This window comes from Ahaetulla prasina, chromosome 5, assembly GCF_028640845.1.
Source record: "Ahaetulla prasina isolate Xishuangbanna chromosome 5, ASM2864084v1, whole genome shotgun sequence".
Lineage (NCBI taxonomy): Eukaryota > Metazoa > Chordata > Lepidosauria > Squamata > Colubridae > Ahaetulla > Ahaetulla prasina.
This window is the reverse complement of record NC_080543.1, coordinates 45,754,647-45,773,426: the sequence shown is the minus strand read 5'-3', so window position 1 is coordinate 45,773,426 and position 18,780 is coordinate 45,754,647.

Here is an 18,780-nt window from a genome sequence, read left to right as displayed (position 1 = left end):
GGGAACGTATATGACCCGTTTCGAAAGCTTTCTAGAAGCCAACGAACTGCAAGGAGTTCCAGATAACCGCAAAAGGGCTTATTTCTTAAGCCACTGTGGTCCTGAGGTCATTGATATCGCGGAAGCCCTGGCAGAGCCAATCGGTGTCGTGGCCAACTCTACAGACTTTACTAAAAAACCACTTCGCACCAACGCCGTCCAAATACGTGCGGCGGTTTGAATTCGGAGAGCGAAGGCAGATGGAGGGCGAATCCATCGGTGACTACATGGCCGCCCTAAGGAAAGCGTCCAAGGACTGCGGATACCGCGACCTAGACGAGGTGCTCCTCGAGCAACTCATCCGAGGGGTCAGAGACATCCGTTTGCGGCGGCGGCTGCTAGCAAAGAGCAACCTAACGCTGGCCAACGCTCTGGACGAAGCCAGAGCACATGAAATGTCCACCCAAGCGGCGGAGACACTGCAAAAGCCTGTCCCACCAAAGGCGAGCGCGAAGCCAACTCCAGTGCACCAGGAGGAGGTTCAGACCGAATCCGACGGTGAAGATGAGGAAGGGGTCTGCCGAACCGAGAAACGCGACAAAGGGGACCGAGACGAATGCGGAAGCTGCGGTGGTCAACACCAGCGCCAACGCTGCAAGTTTAAGGACGCGACATGTCGGCGGTGTGGGAAGAAAGGGCACCTAGCTCAAGTTTGTCGAGCGGCCCAACCTTCCCGCCGAAAATTCAAATCGGCCAATCAGAGCGCGGAATCGGCAAGGCGACCCGCGATTGGCTCAAACAAAAAAGGCGCGGATTCAAACCAAACGACTGTGGTCATAGGCCGCGCCTCGACCCGAGTGGAGAAGAAGATCTTCACCAAACCAAAAATAGAGGGAGTACGGTGCCGGCTCGAAGTAGACACGGGATCAGCGATCACCATCATGTCCTGGGACACTTTGGCGAAGTCACTGCCGTCAGTCGCGAAGCGCCACCTGCAAGCACAACGGCTACGAGTCCACGACTACCAAGGGAATCGCATCCCTGTTCGAGGGACCACCTCCGTCCGAGTCGAGTACGGACCACACAAGAAGACCCTGCCCATCACGATCGTCGAAGGGACCCTGCCCAGTCTGTTGGGACTAGACTGGTTTCGTGCCCTGGGCATGGGAGTGACTGGCATCTACAGAAGTGACTGTAACCTGAAAGACATTCTCTTTAACGAGTTCAAAGATGTCTTCAAGGACTGCCTGGGCAAGTACAAGGGGACCCCTATTTCCTTCAACTTAGACCCCCAGGTAGCTCCCATTAGGCTTAAGGCGAGGAGAGTCCCTTTTGCCCTAAAACCAAAAATTGACAAGGAGCTAGATAAGCTCATAAATCAGGGGATTTTGGTGCCAGTCGATCACGCAAAGTGGGAGACGCCAATCGTCACCCCAATAAAACCAGACGGGTCAATTAGAATTTGCGCTGACTACAAGGCGACGCTTAACAAAGCCTTACAGAAAAGCGCTTACCGGTTCCGTGGTGCAACACTTGCTGCACTCTTTGGGGCAAGGGCAAGTCTTTGCAAAGTTAGACTTGGCCCAAGCCTACCAACAACTGCCCGTAGACGCCCGCACAGCCAAGCCCAAACGATTGTAACGCACAGGGGGCCTTCAAGTGCACCCGATTGCAATTTGGGGTGAGTGTGGCACCAGGGCTGTTCCAAAACCTAATGGAACGACTTCTGCAAGGGCTCCCAGGGTAGTTCCTACTGATGATGTCCTAATTTCAGGGGAAAACATAGAGGAATTGGGGGAGCGTTTGAGAAAGGTTCTGGGCATTTTCCGGACAGCCGGATTAAAAGTCAAGGTAAACAAATGCCAGATAGGGGTCGAATCACGAATTCTTGGGCTACCGGATAGACAAGAAAGGAATTCACCCCACTGAGAGCAAGGTCAAGGCAATTAGAAAGGCTCCAGCGCCCAAAAACAAAGCAGAGCTACAGGCATTCCTGGGGCTAGTGAATTTTACGCGGTCTTTTAAAAACAAAGCGACCGTTGCTGAACCGCTGCATAGGCTTTTAGGAAAAATACTGTTTGGTCTTGGGGAAAGTCGGAAAATAGGGCTTTGAAGCAGTAAAAACCTGCTCTCAAGTGATAGCCTGCTCATCCAATATCATAACTCATTGCCCCTAGTGCTGGTTTGCGATGCCTCCCTTACGGGGTGGGGCTGTACTCAGCCATAGACTTCCAAACGGCACAGAAGCCCCTATAGCTTTTACTCTAGAACGATGTCCTCCCAGAGAGGAACTACAGCCAATTAGATAAAGAAGCACTAGCCATTGTGTCAGGGTGAAAAATTCCACGAATATGTTTTTGGGCGGATTTTGAAATCGTGACTGACCACAGACCGCTACTAGGGATACTGGCTGGCGATCGCCCAACGCCTGTGGCACTTTCGCCACGCTTGACCCGATGGACTATTTTCTTAGCCGCTTATTCTACAAGCTGCAGCATCGACCAGGAAAAGAAGTGGGGCATGCAGGACGCGTTAAGCAGATGCCCACTACCAGGGCCATCAAGACCCCACCCGGGACGCCCATCCTGCTTATTGACTCTTTGGACTCTGGCCCAGTCACATCTAAGGAAGTGGCTCGGCATCATACCGACATTATGTTAAGGACTGTACCGGTTGGGTACAAGAGGGTGTCACCGCGCGTAACGGTTTAAAGAATTTGTTAAAACGGATGAGCTCTCGGCTCAAGGGGTGCCTGTTATGGGGTGATCGTGGTAATCCCGATAAACTAAGGGAAAGGTACTGGACCTCCTCCACGAGGGTCACCCAGGGATCGTAAGGATGAAGGGCTAGCTAGAAGCTATGTGTGGTGGCCACTCATGGACTCAGAGATTGCTGAGAGGGTAGGGAAATGCCAGGCTTGCCAAGAGTCCAGACCCCTACCCCAACAGCCCCAGTCAGGGAATGGGAAAAACCCCAAGGGCCCTGGTCAAGAATCCACATTGATTTTGCTGGCCCTTTCCATGGCCAAACTTTCCTAGTGGTTGTCGACGCATTCTCTAAATGGTTGGAGATCATACTCATGAAATCCACTACGGCCGAGGCAGTAATCGCAGCCCTGCGCCACCTATTCGCAACCCACGGGGTGGCTGACACTCTGGTGGCCGTCAACGGCCCGCAATTCACGGCAGCCCAGTTTGAAGAATACTTGGCAGAGGAGGGCATCCGACATGCCCTCTCTGCGCCTTTCCACCCTGCGTCGAATGGCCTTGCAGAGCGTTCCGTCCGGGCGCTAAGGAGCCATTGTCCAGGCTCAAGCCAGGTGACTGGCAAACAAAGATAGACTTCTTTCTGGCCGTTCAGCACAGAACCCCAAGCACTGCTACAGGCAGAAGCCCAGCCGAATTATTGATGGGACGGAAGCTACGGTGCCCACTTGACCGCTTGAATCCCCATTACACACCAGAGGGTTACAAGGGGAAATAGACAAAACAAGGAATTGGGCATAGGCGACCGAGTGTGGGCCCGCAACTATGGGGACGGCCCAAGTTGGCTGCAGGGCAAATAATAAAGCAACCGGCCCAAAGTCATACTTGGTGAATTACAAGACAACCGAGTATGGAGGCGCCACATAGATCAGATAAGGAAACGAATAACTGAACAAACTAAGCCACAGGAAACAAATTATGACCCTCCTTATTTGAACCCACAGCTGACCATGACCCGGGAGGCGCAAGACTTAGCTGAGGTCCCGGAGGTCCAGCGACGCCATCAGGTTCCCGAGGGAAACAGCAGGAAAATTACAAAGTAATCCAGGCCGGATGGCCAAGAAAAAGAATCTGCAAATAATCCAGGGCCCGGTGGCCTAGAGAAAGAGCTGGGAGGAGAAAACAGACCCTCCGAACAGCTCAAAACACCACCCAGGACTGAACCGCGCAGGTCTGAAAGAACTAGGAGACGCCCAGGTTATTTGCGTGACTACGTCGAAAAATAACATGTAAATAAAATGCAAATAGAGGCAAAGTGTTTTCTGGGAGGGGAGGAGTGTTATGTATTCTTGTGTGTACCTTTAAATATTTGGGCGGGAAATCAGCACGTTGCTGATTGGACGAAGCCGCCAGTAGAACTGTATAAAAGGAGAGGTTTTTCCCCCAGCCTGTTGCTGGGTTCACCCTATATTAAAGAGCTGTTGTCACTACCCTGGTCTCCAGCTCGTTACTTCCCGAACTTAACACTAAGCCTTGGCTAATGAATGCCCCAGGAGTTATTTAACAATATCTTTTTTTTTTGCATTTTTATCCCGCCCTTCTCTGAAGACTCAGGGCGGCTTACACTATGTCAAGCAATAGTCTTCATCCATTTGTATATTATATACAAATTTATATACAAATTTATTGGCTGCAGGCCATCTCTATTCCTAATTTTTAGCTGAGGGCTGCAAGTTGTCTAACTCTTGTTATTTTTATCAGCTTTCTAACTACCCAGAATTGTTACAAGGTTTACACATGCATATTTCCTGTAGATAAGTATTCTTTGTTCTTGCGAGACACACTCCACAGTTATAGTCTTCTGATTTACTTTCAAGTGTGTGCCATGACCTGGCTTTATTTAGCAGACAGCCCATCAGGTAAGAATGCTGGATAACTCATTGTTTGGAGACATTTGGATGGTTATAATAATATAGGTCTGGGTATTTTCTTAATAAGCTTAATTATATACAGTACATTGTCAATATCAACTTCTAGGAAATAAACAGGAATTAAAATGAATATGCAGATAATAAAAATGGAAGTATTGCTATTATGAGTAAAGTTTCAATATGTAAATTGCATGTAACTATCTCAGTGTATGTCTGCTGCTTAAATGAGAACATTGAAAAATTTGTTTATTCATTTTTCTATCATATCCTTTTAAATGTCTTAGAATTAAATATAATTTTCCTCAAATGTTTGTCTTAAATTTAAGACAAATTGCTAAATGCATTTTATTAAATATAAAATAAATGTCAATTATTTAGATAAATAAGGGTTTAAAAAAAGATACATGAATTCCCATTAAGTTATTGTTTTGGAGAATAAATTATTTTTTATTGTTTGAATTTCTAGTTTTAGCTTGGTTTTATTTTTCATTGTAATTAACTTGGTTTATTTATTTATGTAATGATAAATATGTTTGGGTAGCTTTCTGTTTAGCTACTCCTGCTACAAAACCAGGGACAATATCTACTGGGAATGGTTACTGCATAAAGGCTTTGTGAAGATAAATGATATAGATTAAATATATTTATGTTGGTTTCAATTTAAGAAGTGGGGCATATTATTTTTGGGTCATGTGATAGCCAGTGAAAGTAGATTATTTTTGCCCAATGGAGAGTATTAGTGGTGTATCATTCTCAGGAACAACAAACTAATTCCACTTACTTTCTGTCGATCAATGTAATCAATTTTTTGCAATATGGCCAGATAGTGTATGCTTTCAGAAACAGCAATGTTTACTGATTTGGGAATATTTATAATGGAAGGCAAATGTGCACCTCAATGATAAGAAAACATTATCATTATTATTATCTATTTGGAAAGTATTTAATGCAGGACTTCATTAATGCTAAAGGTCCTTAGTATCTTTCTCTATTTTATACTCAAGAAGTTCTGCACAGAATCAATATTTCATTTTTCAGATTTTTGGATTTAAATAATAATAATAATAATAATAATAATAATAATAATAATAATAATAATAATAATAATAATAATAATAATAATAATAATAATAATAATGGTAAATAGCAGTGATAAAAATAACAGTAACTATGATGACTTGGTGGAATTATTAACTACCTAATATTAGGCTCTGCTTAATATGATTGCTTTATTATTATAACTTGACCAACCCAGTTTTCAAAGTATAAGGACTGACACTAATCTAAAAATAACTATAGTTTCCAAAACTTGTCCCTGCTTTAGTTTATACATTAGGAATTGAATATTTAATATATGTACACTAATATTCTATTTTAAGACTGTTTATGAAATGGGAACTTAAAATATGAATCCTTCAGTTCAAATTGTGGTCATGAGGTAATAGATGAATTCAAGTCTGTTCTCAAACTTTAAAATTTAGGTTTTAAATTAAGGATAGGGTTAGGGTTAGGGTTGGGATTAGGATGGTGTTATTGAAGTGTTATTAGGAACATACTTCCCAGTTCAAGTACATCAACAAAGTGAATATATTAACCAAGCATATATTGTATTCTAAGGAATATTTTATATTTTTATTGTTGGATAAACTTAATAAAAACGTTTAATGTAAGACATGACTTTATTGGTCCTGTAACTGGCACAACTTGTATGTTTCTAGGAGATGATATTGCAATTTTTCTGCAATTCTCAGGGGTTTTGTTTTCTTTATTATCAAAAAGCATATCAAAGTGAAACCTTGAATAGTTTTGTTTTTTTAATTTTACTTGAAAACCAAACTAATTATATCACATTCCTCTACATATTACTTCCTCCCTCTCATGTTTTAGGTGATGAAGCATATTTTTTAAAAAATCACATTTCCTTCTATATTCAAGGTTTAGTGTAAAGCATCTCTAAACTTATATACTATATGCATATATTATTTTGTGAGTTCTATATCAGAGGTGGGTTTCAGCAGGTTCTGACCAGTAGCGGAAATTTTGAGTAGTTTGGAGAACCGGTAGTAAAAATTCTGACTGGCCCCGCCCCCATCTATTCTCTGCCTCCCAAGTCCCAGCTGACTGGGAAGAAATGGGGATTTTGCAGTAACCTTCCCCTGCAGAGGGGAGGGAATGGAGATTTTACAGTGTCCTTCCCCTGCCACGCCCACCAAGCCACGTCCACCAAGCCATGCCATGCCCACCAAGCCACACCCACAGAACTGATAGTAAAAAATTTTGAAACCCACCACTGCTCTATATGTATGGTTATGATACATATAAGTTAGATTCACATTAATACATTATTATGTGAGTCTTATTTATATATGTGCTACTCTATTTTCTAATTTAGGAATTAAAGAAAATCATTGGCAACAGTTTTGTATCTCTTAGCCTGGCACCAGGATTTTATTTGGTTGGGAAAACATTTGCTTTTATTTTCTTTAATAATCTCTTTTTCTGTCTTTAGATATGCCTCATGAGTCCCTTCTTTTTTTCTCCAACATATCTCCCCAAATTGTGAATAAAAAGTCTCTTCAGCAAATTTCTCTGAAATTGCCTTCAAATCTTTAGTAATACAAATAATGAGCATTCCAATTCAGTTTTACTAGTTCACCAGTCCATACTGCTCTTTCTAAAAACCACAAGCATTTTAGCGAAAGTAACTACCTACTCCCTTTTAATTGCTAGCTATTACCACAATTCATTGTCTTATTCCTTCTTCTTCCCAGATAGCCCAAAAGTGCTTTTTCAAGAGGCAACTGGACTTTCTGGTTTTTCTTTGAAGACATTTTGCTTGAAGCTTTCCAAGAAGCTTCTTCAACCAGAAAGAAAAATCAGAAAGTCCATTTGCCTTTTGAAAAAACACCTTTGGGGCAACCTTGACTTGTATGAGAATCTCCATAGACATTATCTCCAGATGATTTTTTAAATTCTGCCCCTAAAACTAGCCATTTGTGATGCCTCTTTTTTCCTATGAATATCTTTCGTATGATGGTAAATTTAATTTTGTTCTTATTAGTAAAATTAGGACAAACTGGGAAAAAGTGAATGTTTGTAGTACAAATATATGATAAACCAGCACAAAACTATGGTAATTTTGGAGTCATTCATTCATTCATATATAGCCCTTAAAATCGCCTCTCTCTCTTTGTGTGTGTTTGTGTGTGTGTGTGTGTGTGTGTTATGTAAATGGTTAAGCAAGTTCTTCAGTATGTGGTAGTAAATGGTTATGTCAACGAATTAAAGTTCTTTAGAATAATGTGTGCCCAATAAAAGAAGTGGAGAAGAAAAAAAATCCATAAAGTGTTTGACAGTTCAAAATGAAAACACAGAAGGAAGGTAGAATAAATGAAAGTGCACAACAGAACAAATGAAAAAGGTAATTTAGTGAAATCATCATTCCTTATAGAAAATACAAGGACATTTATAAATCAGGCAACAATACTGTGTACAACTGCTATAGGTCATATAAATAGACACATATATCTACCTCCAGGAAAACAAGCAATCTCTCAGGTATTTTAAAAGAAATTTTGAAATAATGAAATGATTTCCTTACTTTATATATCTGGCATGAATTGGATAATTATCACGTTTTCTTACATACATACTATTTAGAATTATATCCAGAGAGTTTGAACAATCATAATAAATGAATAATAATTTCTTTCTAGAGAACCAATTTGGTGTGATGGTTAAGGAACTAAGGTAGTAACTGGGAAATGGTGAGCTCTACTCCTAGCTTAAACACAAAGACCTAAGAAGAAAGCGATGGCAAGCCACCTCTGAAAATATTGCCAGGAAAAATTGCATGGATTAGTCCAGGCAGAAGTTAACATTGATTCAAAGGTAAAATAAATAAAATAAAACAACAATGACAACAATTGTCTATTCATAGTACACTTTTTCATTTCATTTCCCATTCATCTTTCCTTTTCCTGCTTTCCCCTGCAGATTGTATATTGGAGATTGCATACAAATACACACACCTCACAGTAATATTCCAAATATTGACAGAAATAGGATGGACAACAATATTAGTTTTTAATGTGCCACAAATCACATATACTTTACAACATGAGAGAATAGCAATCACACTTAGACTTATATACCACTTCACAGTGCTTTACAACCCTGTCACTTCACAGTGCTTTACAACCCTGTCTAAGCGGTTTACAGTATCAGCATATTGCTCCCAACAGTGTGGGTCCTCATTTCACCAACCTCAGAAGGATGGAAGGCTGAGTCAACCTTGAGCCTGGTGAGATTCAAACTGCCAAATTGCAGTCAGCCGGCACTCAGCAGAAATAGCCTGCAGTATTTCATTCTAATCACTGCACCATGGCAGCCTATTCTTGCCTATTCTTGCTGCTAAATATATATTTTCCATTTGGGGAAGTATAATTTAAAGATAACTAATTTCAAGCAATGAAGTGTTAAAGAAATAAAGAGATAAGTATGCATCCATAGCCTAGAATCAGCTCTTTTTAAATAGTTGTATCTGTACAATATACTTCTAACAGTGTCATAAGGCTTTACTTCTAAATGGTTAAACCTTAAATAACATATACTGATCTTTTCTTATCATCACAATTATTACTTCATTCATATGGTCCCTCATCTGTTTTCCAGATATTCTAGTTTTTGCTTTCTATCTTAAGTTCTATGTCTTGTCACTATCATTCAAGTCTCGTTTTTGTTTTCTTTCCATCAGACCTTGAATTTACATTTTATTGCCATCTCTCTTCACTATGCATTTCTAAGTTAATTAATTTTTGTTTTCCCCTTGATGAACAGTTTTTGCACTTCCTGGGCTTTGTTAGCTGAATCTTACATCTTGACATACCATATTTTTTTGGTGTTATATAATTAAAGTAAAATAACGATTTATGTTAATACACATAAACAAAAAAAAGATAGAACTAAGTACCTGCAATTGCATTTTTTCCCTCTTGATCAAACAAAATAGAGAATGTTGAAAAAAAATCTTATTTTCAGGAAACCACTTGTTTCATTATTTGGGAACAAAAGGATAAGGATAAAAATAAGGATAGTGGACAGTGGATAGAGGAGGGAGGGAGGAATGGAAGGGGGAGGAAATTGATAGGCTAACTCATGTAATCCCCAGGAGTCAAGGTAAATTTATACTTATTTATTTTATTTTATTTTATTTTATATTTTATTTTATTTTATTTATTTTATTTTATTTATTTCTATTTAAATTTTAAATATTTAAATAAATAAGAAATAAATATTTCTTATTTATTTCTATATTGCAATCTTCAGTTGAATTAAAATTGGCAAGTTTAGGGTTGCCAGTGTTATTGCAATACTCATAATGAAGAAACAAACTAGAATATAAGGAGTGATAATTAGATTTTTAATGGCATTCCCTAATTTCTTATATATTAAATTATATAATGAATTGAAACCAAAGATACTGAACACCTCATGTAAAGTACAATAAAAAGGAATGGCAATGTACATATTCTTTTTTTGAAAAAAGTCAGAAATCTGGTCAGCAATTTGATGGTATAGAACATGGAACCTTTAGAATTTTAAGATGTGGCTTAAAATTACATATAATTTTAAGCAGCAATATATAAGTGGATTTTTCTTTTTTGTTCTTTTCATTCTTTCCCATTCACTTGCATAATCCCAGTGTTCTTATTCGGTAGAAATAAAGAGTCATGGACAGGGAAAAATAGGAGAAGAAATTTTAAATGTCACTGGTAACTTACTTAAGAATACTTCAGAAATAAAGTAGTTACTTTTTGGAGTATCTTTATTATCAGCACTTACTGATAACTCTTTTCTAAACTTCCACTGAATAGCCTTACTAATTTAATTATTGTATATCTTGTCCAGAGAGGTGTAGAAAAATAAAAATGACACAGACTCAACTGAGGCTATTTCTCTTTCAGTAGCAAATCTCATGTCAGATTCCCCACTATATCTACATTCCCCTACTATATCTAAACTCTTGGGAGATTATAGAGAATTGGTGCACTTTTGAACAACACTTCTAATCTATTTTAAGTACCAGGTAATATATGAAAGGAGAGCTTTAATTACGTTCTCTGTATGCATTGTGGACTGTGTGGTTGTATACGTACTTTCTAGTGCTTACAGCTTTAATTTGCTGAACATCCTTAACAGATGTGTATTGTCTTTGAAGCATTACAGAATCACCAGACTCCTTTAATAACAACATCAATTTAAACATGTACTAATACTATTAATACTATTAAGAAATAAATAACATTCTACTAGACCCTTGAGAGATCTTTGAATTGAACAGACTACAATAAATAGTGTTATAATCTATATACGTTAAAGCTATGTATATACGTTACCTCCTTTATTCTTTCAGGCAGTATTTTCCTGTTTTGCATTTTTACTGCATGTTCAGGTTTTATTTGTTTGTTTTCCTATTTAGACAAGCTAGATTTGTCTCCTCTTATGAGCAAAGAGTCAAGGATGACTGAAGACATCAACAAGGAAGAGAAAAGAAGACTAAGGTGAAGAATGAAGGACCACTGAGTAGACTGGACCTTTGCAATCTCTATGGAAAAGGGACAGAATGAGAAATCACCCAAAAGCAATATGAATGGAAGCTCCTCATCATGAGACCAAAATAATGGTCCTGCAGGCTTCAGCACCAGGAAAATAGGGAGATGACATCTTTGCTTTCAGCAGTGGTAGAGCCTTTAATACTAAGCCAGGTAAATTTACTTCCTAATCACATTCAGATATGTTCAATTTAGCTAAAATGATATACAATTAACAAAAAGAAGAAAGGAACTTGATTTAAGAAAGTTTTAAACAGATTGGAAAACCATTGGAATGTGCTTAATTTTGTTGTAATATTACTTAAATAATTAAATAATATATCAGTGAGATATTACTAAAATGAAACTAAACCAATATTACAAACTGAGACTTGATAAGGATTGCAAATGGATACTAAGAGAGGGACTGAAAGACAGGTTGCAAAAAGTCAAAATGCGTAAGGTAGATTTTTCTTATGTTCAAGAGTTTTTTAAAAAAAAAAAACAGGCTGAAATATTAATAACTAATATCTCAAAAGACAACAAAATTGATATTACCAAAATGAGAATACAAAAGACAAATCAAGAAAAGGATCTTGTCATAGAACAGCTGCAATAAGAAATTCTGAATAATGTCATGTTGTAAGATTTATAAATCTTTCTAAAGCATGCTTGTGAAATCTTTGAAGATTCTTCTTGAATGCCAAAGACTAATGAAAGATACAATCCTGCAATGACATTGGAATGATATAAAGATAAAGATTGGGAAGAGCAAAGAGAAGGAATAAATTGGATTATCCAATCAGGGAAAAATTATTTATTTGATATTTCTGGCAACTCCTAATGGACTTTTTGCTGAGCAATGTCTGAAAAGATGACAATTTTTGAACTGCACTTATATTAAAGGAAGCTTGTAGGAAGAAAAGAGGATTTTTATTTGTAATTTTAAAAGAGAGTGAAAAGTTACTATATAGGTTTATGTTTGCTGCGATGATGGTTGGAAGCCACTTATTGTTTACTTTGTTTCATTTTTCATTTTCTTTTATATACTTTTTCTTTTCCCTACACCTTCTCAACTTTTTTTTCCTTTTATTTTTCCTTTTAGTTTAATTTATATTAGTTTTTATTATTTACTGAAAACTTCAATACAACATTTTTTAAAAAATGATTTTCCTCCTGCCTGTTCATTTTCTTCACTTTTTCTTTTTAATTTTTCAATACATTATAATTATTCCAAACATGTAGAGGTCAGTTGTGTTATTTTATACTTATTTCCTATTGTAAATAAACAAACCCGCATGCTTAGGTGCATATTTCTCACTCTGCTACTTTTAGGGTAAACAAAATTATACAAAGTTCAGGAAAAAAGAAACTATAAAATAAAATTATGTGATTAAAAAAATAGAAAATATGGCTAAATCTAGCTTTCATCAACACCATTCAATACACTTCTCTCCTTGCTAATATTTTTTTGTTAAAGTCAGGTTCGTACATCAATTCATACATAACCTTTCTTTTTAATTCTTTTTATCTGTTTCTTTCTGAAGATCTCTGTCTAATGTATAGCTACAACCACAATATTCTTCATCTTCTTGTTCTTTCTACACTTGATTCCAATTCATTCTCTCTATATGACTAGATCAGGGCTGTCAAACTCACAGCCCGTGGGCGAAATGGATCATGTGTTGGCCACAGCCACACCCAGTTTAGCGAAGGGAGAAAAAGCCCTTATACATCACATGATGCTGCCTTGATGCTGCAAGTTTGACATTCCTGGACTAGATCATTTTAATGTATTTCTTTTGTTCTGGTAACTCATGTATATTGATTCATCTCACACAGACGTTCTTGATCCCCATATTGCCTGATTTTTCCATATGCATTTTTTGGGGAGCATGTTTCCATTTTACACAATTTTTGCTGCTTCTATTTTATGTCATTAAAACAACATGCTTTAACATGACATTTACAAAAAAGATGGAGCTGCAGTGATTCATCGTCCATCTTGCCAGTTTTGATTCACTTCCCCATCCTATAAAGGTAAAGGTTCTCCTCACACATATATGCTAATTGTTCCCGACTCTAGGGGGCAGTGCTCATCTCCGTTTCAAAGCCAAAGAGCCAGTGCTTTCCAAAGACATCTCGGTGGTCATGTGGCCAGCATGACTAAATGCCAAAGGCACACGGAATGCCGTTACCTTTCCACCAAAGGTGGTCCCTATTTTTCTACTTGCATTTTTTTAATGTGCTTTCAAACTGCTAGGTTGGCAGAACCTGGGACAAGTAATGGGAGCTCACCCTGTTATGCGGCACTAGGGATTCGGACTGCTGAACTGTCAACCTTTTGATCGACAAGCTCAGCGTTTTAGCCACCAACCCTAACTCTAACCCCATCCTATAGATGCTGCTATAATTGACTGAATTGCAACTGACCACATTAGTGACTGCATTTTTACAGAATTACCTTTTGGTTTGAAACATTCATTTTGAAATATTTAGTTGTCATGTAGATAAATAATACAATATAGCTAATATTCATTGCAAATACTTAGCTAACAATATGATATCATGTAGATGTGAAAGCAGATGCACATTCACTTTCAAATAAACATACCCAGCATTAGCAGAAGCATTCCTTATACACTTATCTATGAATACATTATACAACCAAGGAGAGAGAGAGATGTCTCTTCACCTTACCTCCTCTTGTATTTTCTGCTCATTATTAAAACCATTCACTAAGCATTTTTCTACTCTTATGCATTGGTATTCTCTTTCATTTACTGTGTACTGTAATTCCATATAAATTTTTTCTCTCTTCCAAGCAACATCCAGAACCTTTGTCTTTATATCTACTTTCCATCAAACCTTTTTACAACTTAATGATAATTTTTCATATATCATATACCCTTTTCCCCCAGCAAGCTTTCAGCACTCCTTTTCAATATATTTTTTTCCTACAAACCACAACCAAGTATTGTTCTTTCTCATTTTCATACCCTGATATTATTCTTATGTTCTAAACCAATGATAATATTCATTATAGTTTTATATATATATATAAAATCAATATATATATATATATTGATTTATCCTATATTTATGTGTGTGTGTATTTTTGTGTGCATGAATAAACTTTTACCTAAGTCATGCATTTTTTCCAAGAATAGAAGCCATCAATAACCATTATCATTCATTCTTACAATAGTTCTTTAGATACGGTAGCACATATTTTTTAAAACTTTCTCTTTCATTCCACCTCATACATTCATGCCATAGAGGAGAAGAAACTGACAATGATGAAGATGATTAATCCTGGAACATATTCATTCAGAACATTGCACGTTCTTTTCTCAAAGTTATTCCTATCCTTATTGTAAGGCTATTGGAACGAAATACTAGTGGTGAGATTCATTTCATTACATGTGTTCATTTAAAAGCTGAATAGCTATCTGTTGAATGCTTATGTTTAAATTGTTTTAAGAGGACATTACATCTGATGGCCTATATGGTTTTTTGCAACTCTATAATTCTACAGTTGAGGTAGTTACGAGATCCTGTTGTTTGTAGGGAGTTTGTATTTATTCGACATAATCTGGAAAGGGGGAAAACAGAAATTACTTCTACCATCTGGTTACCATTTAGTTCTTGATCTAATTTAAAGCTTAGCAGGAACAAGAAAAGACTCTATAACTTGCTGAAGCAAAACAAAGATGCAAAATGAATGTAGAGGAGAATACAAATTTGAATGAAAATACTGCATTGCATATACACAATGAATATCACAACTATTTCTTGAATTGTTTACTGTTGTCAAAGAGAAAGCAACTTTTCCATGCAGTATGATTTGGATAGGAACATAATTTTGGCTGTCACTTTAGTGAAATGGGTCAAGAATGTTATACTTGAAAGTTATTGGATATCTTCTAATAATTGAGCTGTCAGCCAATTCTATTCATGCATATGCTAGTCTTTTTGTTTTTAATGAATAAATGCAAACTAACAAGGGTTTTAAAGTTTGTTATCTTGTCATTCAAGACTTTAGAACAGACCATTCCAATTTACAGCAAACAAAATTGCAAATTCATCTTTGACATACTTCTGAAATATGATTCTTCTGACATGGAATCCTCCCTACTGTTTATTCAATTCAGGGTTCTTATGAACTTTCTATCTCTATAACAAACCCTGTAGAATTTTTAGGCTTTTCCAATTCAACTACTTTAACTAATCAAGCCAACTCTACTTTATGATTTACTTTATTTATTTTCTAGTGAGAACAGTATGACATCTAGTATCAAACTGTACATGAATTTACCAAGCCATCGCTATTTGATAAATTTTCTCATTTTAGAGAAAATTCAGACTGTTGCTGGTATTAAAAGAATTCTGTTATTATTATTTTCTGAAGCAAACCTGCCAAACAGTACATTTCATTCAATGGAGGTATTAAACAATAATAAATGTTCTGCCAATAGTATATCAGTGTTTGAGATGTTAAAATTATTTAAAGATGCAAACAGGAAGTAATCAGTTAGAAAATTATCAAAAGGATCTTTTATTTTTTTATTTTTTTATTATTTATTTTGTCACAACAGTATATATAAGCATAAGCATGAAAGTAACTATATAATATATAAGCATATGTATATAAGCATAAGTATGTAATAACTATATTAATTGGATATAATGAAAGGAAACAATAGGACAGGAACGGTAGGCACATTTGTGCTCTTATGCATGCCCCTTACAGACCTCTTAGGAATGGGATGAGGTCAATAGTAGACAGTTTTTGGTTAAAGCTTTGGGGATTTTGAGAAGAGACCACAGAGTCAGGTAGTGTGTTCCAAGTGTTAATAACTCTGTTGCAGAAGTCATATTTTCTGCAATCAAGATTGAAGCGGTTAACATTAAGTTTAAATCTATTGTTTGCTCTTGTATTATTGTGATTGAAGCTGAAGTAGTCTTCAACAGGAAGGGCATTGCAATGGATGATTCTATGAGTTAAACACAGGTCCTGTCGAAGGCGGTGGAGTTCTAAGTTTTCTAAACCCAAGATTTCAAGTCTGGTGGCATAAGGTATTTTGTTGTATTCAGAGGAGTGGAGAACTCTTCTTGTAAAATATTTCTGGACACGTTCAATTGTATTGATGTCTGAAATGTGGTGTGGGTTCCAGACAGGCAAGCTGTATTCAAGAATTGGTCTAGCAAATGTTTTATAAGCTCTGGTAAGTAGTGTAATGTTTCTGGAGAAGAAGCTACGTAAGATACGTAAGCTACTGACCAGAGCATATAAAACTTTTGCTAGGCCAATTCTTTTTTTTTAATTATTCAACACAAGGTATAATTAAAAATAAAACAAACATATGCTAAGAAAATTTTCCCCCAAAACTATTATACCAATTTTCCCTCTCTAGCTCTGACTTCCTCCTAACATAACCAAACTCCTTCAAAAAATAAATAAATAACAATTAACTGTAATAAAATATATAAATCAATAGAACAATTTAATCCTAAAGTATTTAAAACCAGCTAAAGCATAAAAATCCAATCCAATTCAGAGAATATCTCCCTTATAGCTTCTATAACCATATAATTTCCCCCCCAGGTCTTTCTTACATAAGATCTTTTGAAAATATTCTATTTAAAATTCAGTGCAACACATTATGAAATTTCAATACAGAAAATTACCATATTTATTCAACTTTAGTCCTTCTTCGTCAAAATCCAGTATAGATCCAAATATCTAGTCTTTTATGATAGATATAAAACATATAATCAACCCATTTCTTCCAGATCTTCCTCACATATTGTCTTTCCGGGACACTAATATTTTTGTCTGTTAATATTTCAAAAAAACCATGTTTCAAGGATAATACTTGTCTCTTGCCATTTTTTTTGATGCATTAATCTCTGTCTTTCCTTCATTATTCCTTTTGAAAAGTCAGTCACAATATTTCCTAGTAGTTCCTTATGTCCAAGAATCCACAAATTACTGCCGTATATTCCATCAGTCCAAAAAGAGAACTCTTGGAAAGCATTAACCCTGTGAGTTTTTTTCGGTTCGGGAAGCAGCCTCCTCTAGCACAAATTCAGTCATTTCATCCAAACTATTTAAAGAAAACTTCTTTACATCAACTTGTTTATTCACGATCATATCTTCATATTTATCCACTTTTGTTTGTATCTCCTCCATTCCATTTTCCAAGTCCTGATTGCACTGGTTAATTTCCTCCAAGCTCTCATCCAAAACGTCCCCATTTTTTATCAATTCGTATTTTTGAATAATTAAATACATTCTTTCTGTGTAATCCTGTATAAAGTCACGAATCCATTTTTCTGAAAGAAACTTCATGACAAAGTTCCTGCTGAGAATCCCCTTATGAAATACTTAAACAACGTAATATAATCCAACAATCCACAGTCCAACACAATAAGATAAAATCTCCATTCAGTTTCGATTTCGCAGCAAGTCTCCCTTTCCTTTATCGCTCTACTTTCAGTTGCTTTCAAACACCATTTTAAACAATTAAAGGAAGGGGAGGGGGAAATTCTCTTTTTAAAGAAGGTGGAAGTCAGGAAATCAAAAATTCTTGCAAACCAATAATTGTTCACTGATGCTTCTTCCGTCTGCTTATAGAAATCCACAAAAAGAAATCAATTGTTAGCAGAAGTGGACACCTTCCTCTTTTCCTGCTTTTGCAGGAGCGCAATGAATACTGGAGATTAAAGGAGGATTCAATGGGATTCGACCTTTCGGGACTTTGCATAACAAAAACAAAGCCCCTAGAGGAATCTACCACTCTCCCCCCCTGCTCTTTCTCTCTCTTTCAACCAGAGAGGGAAATTGAAGCCGGGAACAGCTGTTCGTTGCTGTTTTCACCGGCTTTTACCATATCCAGTGCGGAGTGCCATAAATTAGCACCTAGCGAGAAAGGTGGTGCCAAGCGGAAGTCATTGCTAGGCCAATTCTTGATTACTGCTCGTCTGTCTGGAACCCATACCATATATCCGATATCAATACAGTTGAGCATGTCCAAAGGTATTTTACGAGAAGAGTTCTTCACTCCTCCGAAACCAATAAAATACCTTATTCCACCAGACTTGATATCCTGGGTCTAGAAAACTTGGAACTTCGTCGCCTTCGACAGGACCTGGGTTTAGCTTATAGAATCATCTGTTGTAATGTCCTTCCTGCCGATGACTACTTCAGTTTCAACTACAATAACACAAGAGCTACCAACAGATTTAAACTTAATGTCAACCGCACCAGTTTAGAGTGCAGAAAACACGATTACTGTAACAGAATTATCTAAGCTTGGAATGGTTTACCTGACTTTGTGGTCTCTTCTCATAACCCCAAAAGTTTTATTAAAAATCTATCCACTGTTGACCTCACCACATTTCTAAGAGACTCTAAGGGGCATGCATAAGAGCACAAATGTGCCTACCATTCCTGTCCTATTGTTTCTTCCCCTCTATATATATATGCTTATACTACCTTGTTTCTCCCCATATATATGTTTATATATTATATAATTTGTGTTATGCTTGTTATGCTTGTGTATATTG